The sequence below is a fragment of the Eleutherodactylus coqui genome, unplaced genomic scaffold (genome assembly GCF_035609145.1).
Source record: "Eleutherodactylus coqui strain aEleCoq1 unplaced genomic scaffold, aEleCoq1.hap1 HAP1_SCAFFOLD_110, whole genome shotgun sequence".
Classification (NCBI taxonomy): domain Eukaryota; kingdom Metazoa; phylum Chordata; class Amphibia; order Anura; family Eleutherodactylidae; genus Eleutherodactylus; species Eleutherodactylus coqui.
In genome coordinates this window covers 427,339-433,338 of record NW_027102186.1, presented here as the reverse complement: position 1 = coordinate 433,338, position 6,000 = coordinate 427,339, and positions in this window count along the sequence as shown.

Genomic DNA, 6,000 nt, shown 5'->3' with positions numbered 1-6,000 from the left:
TAGGAGCAGTTAATTGGAGACATAGAACATAGTAGCCTGCAATATTATGGCTCCTACAAGATCTTAATACTCCCTCTCAGACAGTGCATGCTATATTACGGGAGTTGTGATTTGGGTGCACCACTATTATCAGCCCCTAACACTCCCCCTCTCTTAGCACATTCTACACTACGGGAGCTGTGATTTGGGCGCCATATTATCAGCAGCCCATAACACTTAGGCCCGTGTGTGTATTAGTATCTTCCCCCTAGCACAAATGTGCTCTTCTGTGTGCCCCCATCGTGTTACAGCTCTCTGTAAATTACACTAGCTGGCAGATGGTCTGTCTTCATTAGTTTGGGCAGCTAATTGAGTTTTGGCTATGCCACTGACAATTACTTCCTGATGATCTATGAGATCCATGGGGAAACGCGTCGAAGTTTCGAGTCATAACACATATACATATACTTACACAGGGAGTAATGATCCTCTGAATTGCAATTTTGCAAAAAGACCCTGTGGGTTTTGAAAGGTGCAAAAATAATGATATGCGCAGAAAAAACATTGATGCAATAAATTCAAAATTATCCATGTTTGCCTTCCATATTTAGACCTGGATGCATTAGTAGAGGCGGGCAATCCATCATTAAGCCCCCCGCATGAGGCTGAATATACTATCCGAGCTGCATATTAGTTCCAAGTCGCAAGAAGCATTAATATATGCTATAGCTCCTTACATGGAGCAGTGATTCCATAAATTTGAATAATTAACACTGCCCTGGGTGCTCTTGGATTAGGCTGTATCAAGAGAGGTATTTCTTCTCACTTGAGCCTCCCACCTAGTATTATCTTGGAGAGAGTATCTCAGCAGCACACTTTAGGATAAGGAGTAGTGTTGGCATTAGTTTTTAAAACATATATTGTGAGTGCCAGCAGCTTCGGTTCATTGCCCAAATGGTTATTTGTTTTGTGTTCTTGTATGTTAGGTGTGCCCTATTGTGGTAAATGTTTTTAAGCAAATATCAATAAATTTATTTTTAGAATAAGGTATATACTGTGAAACACAGACACACAACATATGAAAGCAAAAAGGGAGAAAGTAATAGAAAATACCAGTCTATGAAGCTGTTTCACACAGTCTTGGGGCGCGGAGTGAGTAGAAAGGTGGACAGTTCTGCATTTAGATGCATCTCCTGAGTCTGTGAGTGTGGGAAGATCCCCCTTTTGTTTTAAAGTCTATGAGGGTCCCACCTCCACCATCCTCTTCATGACTTCACTGAGGGTTAGCTGAATATGTGCACAGATCTTCCAGATGGAAAACCAATGTAACATTTCTGCCATATTTCCCTAGCAGGCCCTCAAATAGGTGAGATATGGCCACCATGTTTTAACCTACAAGTGGATACTTTAGGGGGTCTTTCAAGGGAGACCACTGCGAATGTTGCCGGGTCCAAATCAATGCGTCTGATCAGCGAGTACTCGGAGAAGACATAAAATGACACCACATGCAGTGTGGTGAAATCAGAATGAATTATTCTTTATTGAAGCAAACACATCAGATTATATAGACCATAGACCATCGCACATGCAGGAGGCGGTTATCTTACAGCCAGCATATTATTGCATAAACATATTCTTTCTTAATGAGCTATTATTTCTAAAACTTAGAGACAGAACATCCTGTTAGTCTAGCACAGATGTCCGTGGTCCGCTGCGTCCAGTTACAGGAGATAAGCAAGACCTTGAGAAGCTCGGAGAAATCAGTTTTCAACCAGCTGGTTCCTATCTCCACTAACCAAAGCATACTTTGTTTTTCAACTATTTATTCTTATTTTGATAGCTTAGCAACATAATTAACCCCGTACATAATCCCCCATTTGGACATGGAGTCAAGGCAAGCACGACTCCTAGTCCATAAACACGTACTTCATATTGGTGCAGAGAAAGCTTTTTCAGTACATTTGGTGACACATGAGATTACAATTTTTATAGCTATATACATGCATAATAAAATCATCACAACTTGTAATATACTTTGTAGGATCCCCATAAACCAACCTCCTAACCCCGAGAACCAATTTGCAGGATTGAGGAAACTAAACCACCCCTGATCTTTATCTTGTTTTATGCTGGCGGCTATTTTCCCTAAGTTATTGATTCTTTGGTGTATGGATTCTGAGTGATCAGAAAGGTTAAAACAACACATCCCCTCAAATTCCTCACATCCGTGGTTTAGCGCAAGTAGCAAGTAATCTATGGTGGCCCTGTTCTGTAGGGCTGCTTTTCTAACTCCCTGTATATCTAATAGAAGAAGATCCAAAGCCTGAGATGTGGCATTCAGACCTTTTACCATATCACATGCTCGGCCATTAATTACTCTTGCCTTATATTGGGCCAGCCCGGGAACACCCACAATACTGACAGCAAGTGCCCTGTGTTCCGAAAAACTCAGTAAAGTGGGTGTTCCTTCACACTTGCTATCTAGCCCCTTCAACTCCCGTCTTTGTCTATTCATGGATCCCAGGCTGTTAGGTTTTTGGTACATTAGTATACTTAGCCTGGACAATGCACACAGTCCACCTGAAATATTACCAGGGATGTATGTATAGGTTTGATTACCACAGGATAAGACCCATCCCACCGGCAGTTTGACATGCCTAAAATGACTGGGGCTTCGGACCGTGTAGTTGCAGAGCATAGGGGTCTGTATTCTCTTGCATTGCTCCTTTGTACGGTTACAAAGTATCTGGGAATCATTAGTTACTGTGTGCCCTGGCGCACACCCTCCAATATACCTTTTATCACATGTGAAGTTATAACACACCTCAGCCGGAGCAACATTCCTTACCTGAAACCGAGTCATATTTGACCAAAGTGTGTGTTCGATGGCATCGCAATGGGGACAATATTCATATACATTTAGGAAGGTATTTTCTTGAACAACATTACCATCTCCCACATAGCTATCATTATGCACTATTGAATATATATCGCGAAATGTTTTTACAGGAGTGGGGACAGACAGTAGACAAGTCCGCAAAATATCTTCCCCACTCCGAAGGTTGGGCATACACATGTGGGAAATATTTAATACGTCTTTTGTGAGGTATTCCCACATATTGGGGTGTCCTTCTGCCCATCCAGTCCATCTTCTTTCAATATGGATCATTGGTGGGGGTGCATCCCGATAAAAGGACAGTCCAATAAGACAAACTGCAGATATCAGGGTCAAAATACCCAGTATTGTCCACCCTGGCATAAGTGCCGCATCCCACCCTGGTCTCCTGACCGCAACCCTCCCTTTCATTCTGTGACAGGCTCGGGCACTTTCTTGCAGTGGGAGGCGTGAATCCAAGTGGCTTTTCCTTCGAGTTTAACTGAAGTGGGAGTGGTCAGCAGCACTTGATATGGTCCGTCAAAGTGAGGTTCCAAAGCCTTTCTCATGTGTCTTTTTACGACCACCCAATCTCCAGGCTGCAAGGAGTGAGTTCCTTCTAGGTTATCAGGGTCTGGAATTGAAGAAAACACTAGATCGTGTGTTATTTTCAGCTTACGGCATAGTTCTTGTACATATTCAGTAACTTTATCACATCCTTGCTGAAGAGCCTGTGGATGGTACAGGCCTAATCTTGGCACTGAGCCAAACAGTACTTCATATGGAGAAAGTCCTGTCTTTCGATTGGGGGTGGTACGTACAGAGTAAAGGGCCATCGGGAGACACTCTGGCCATGGCTTCCCTGTCTCAGCCATGGCTTTTTGTAACTTCAATTTCAGGATACCATTTAGTCTCTCAACTTTCCCTGAACTTTGTGGGTGGTAGGGGGTGTGGAAAGCTTGCTCTACCCCCAAAGCAGCCATTACCTGCTGCATTATTTCACCAGTGAAGTGAGTTCCTCTGTCACTTTCAATTGTTTCTGGCACCCCAAATCTACACACCAATTCCATCACCAGTTTCTTGGGGGTGACTTGAGCGGTGGCACTCCCCATTGCGTAAGCCTCAGGCCACCCAGAGAAGAGGTCCATGCAGACGAGCACGTACTCATACCTTCCTGACCTGGGCAGTTGGATGTAGTCTATCTGTAGTCTCTGAAAGGGGTACAAGGGCCGAGGTGTACATTTCTTAGGAGTTTTGACAACCTGCCCTGGGTTGTGTAGTGCACACACTTCACATGCCCTGACATATGCCTTTGCCATCCTGTCAAACCCTGGAGCGTACCAAACCTTATCCACAAGAGCTACCATGGCATTGTGAGAGGCGTGGACCTTTCCATGGGCTAGTGACGCCAAACTAGGATAGGCAGCAGCCGGTAAACACGCTCTCTCTCTCATCATCCACACATCCTTCACTTTCCTCCCTCCTGCCATGGCCCATCTCTCCTCTTCCCTTCTGGTGGGCTTCAGTACCACCTCGGTAGAAGCGGCTACAGAAGAAATGCCGGCAGGTACCCCGGTGTCCTCAGGTGGGCAGGATCTTTGCCGGGTACTAACCCTGCGCACTCGGTCCTCTCTGTCCAGCAGGGCTGCAGCCTTGGCTGCTCTATCGGCCTTCTCGTTGCCCTTGCTCTCCATGGACTGACCCTGGGTGTGTGCTTTAACTTTTACTATAGCTACCTGTTCTGGCAACATGATAGCTTCCATCAGTAAACGTACAGCTTTTCCATTCTTGATCGGCTTGCCTTGAGCTGTGAGGAAGCTCCGTGCGCGCCAGATAGGCCCATAGTCGTGTGCCACACCAAACGCGTACCTGGAGTCAGTGTAGATGTTGGCAGTTACACCCTCGGCTAGTTTACAGGCTTCAGTCAAAGCGCACAGTTCCGCTTCTTGTGCTGACACATGTGGGGGCAGTGGTTGACTTACCAGTACCTCCTGCAGAGTTACTACAGCAAAACCTGTCACAAAACCGCCTTTCTCATTCAGGTATCTAGATCCATCCACAAACATTTCAAGGGGGGGGGGGGGGTTATGAGGGGTTTGTCAGTGACATGTGCGAACCCAGCTGTTTCCTGCTCCATGAGCGCTGCACAATCATGCTGGTGTTCTGTGTCAAAGGCCTCCTCCTCATCAGTCTGGGAATTTGCAAAAAGCTGGTCCCCTGTACTTACTTCCCCATTTGAATCAGTGTCACCTAATGGTAATAAGGTGGCCGGATTCAAGGTGGTGCAATGTTGAAATGAGACATTGGATGAAGAGTGTACCGCAAGTTCCATTTTAATCTGTCTAGCAAGAGACAGATGTCTACGGCTTACCTGGGTCAGAATTCCATGTACATCATGGGGTGTCAGAACCACCAGAGGGTAGTCTAGGACCATCTCAGAGGCTTTCTCAAGTAGTGTTTGTACTGCCAGAACTGCTCTTACACAGGAGGGTGAACACCTGGCTACTGTGTCAAGATTTGCACTGTAGTATGCTACAGGGCGCTTTTTATCACCATGCTCTTGTGTGAGGACGGCAGTAGCATGTCCCGCCATCTCAGTCACGAACATTTGAAAGGGTTTGTTATAGTCTGGCAGGCCCAGTGCCGGAGCACTGGTAATCTGTATTTTCAGCTGACGGAAAGCTGACTCGGTTTCCGGGGTCAAAGCAAATGGCTTGGAACCCAGGCAGTCATACAGAGGCTGCATGGTCATGGAGGCAGAGCGAATCCACGGCCGACAATATGAAACTAACTCCAGAAATGTCTGCAACTGAGCATGTGAGGTAGGGAGTGGCATGTCCTCCACCACCTTGGTACGTTCTGGCGTGAGGTGTTTTGTACCAGAACCTAGGCAGTGACCAAGAAACACAACATGAGATTTGCAAAACTGCAATTTGTCTTTACTGGCTTTACACCCGCTGTCTGCAAGGAAACAAAGAAGGCTTAGGGAAGCATCTATGCATATAGACCTGTCCGGTGCACAGAGCAGTAAGTCATCAACATACTGTAGGAGGACCACTCCAGGCGGGGCGGCCCAAGCATCAAGCACTAACATCATACATCTGATTGGGGCTATTTTGCGTCCCTTGCGGTAGGACGGTCCAACA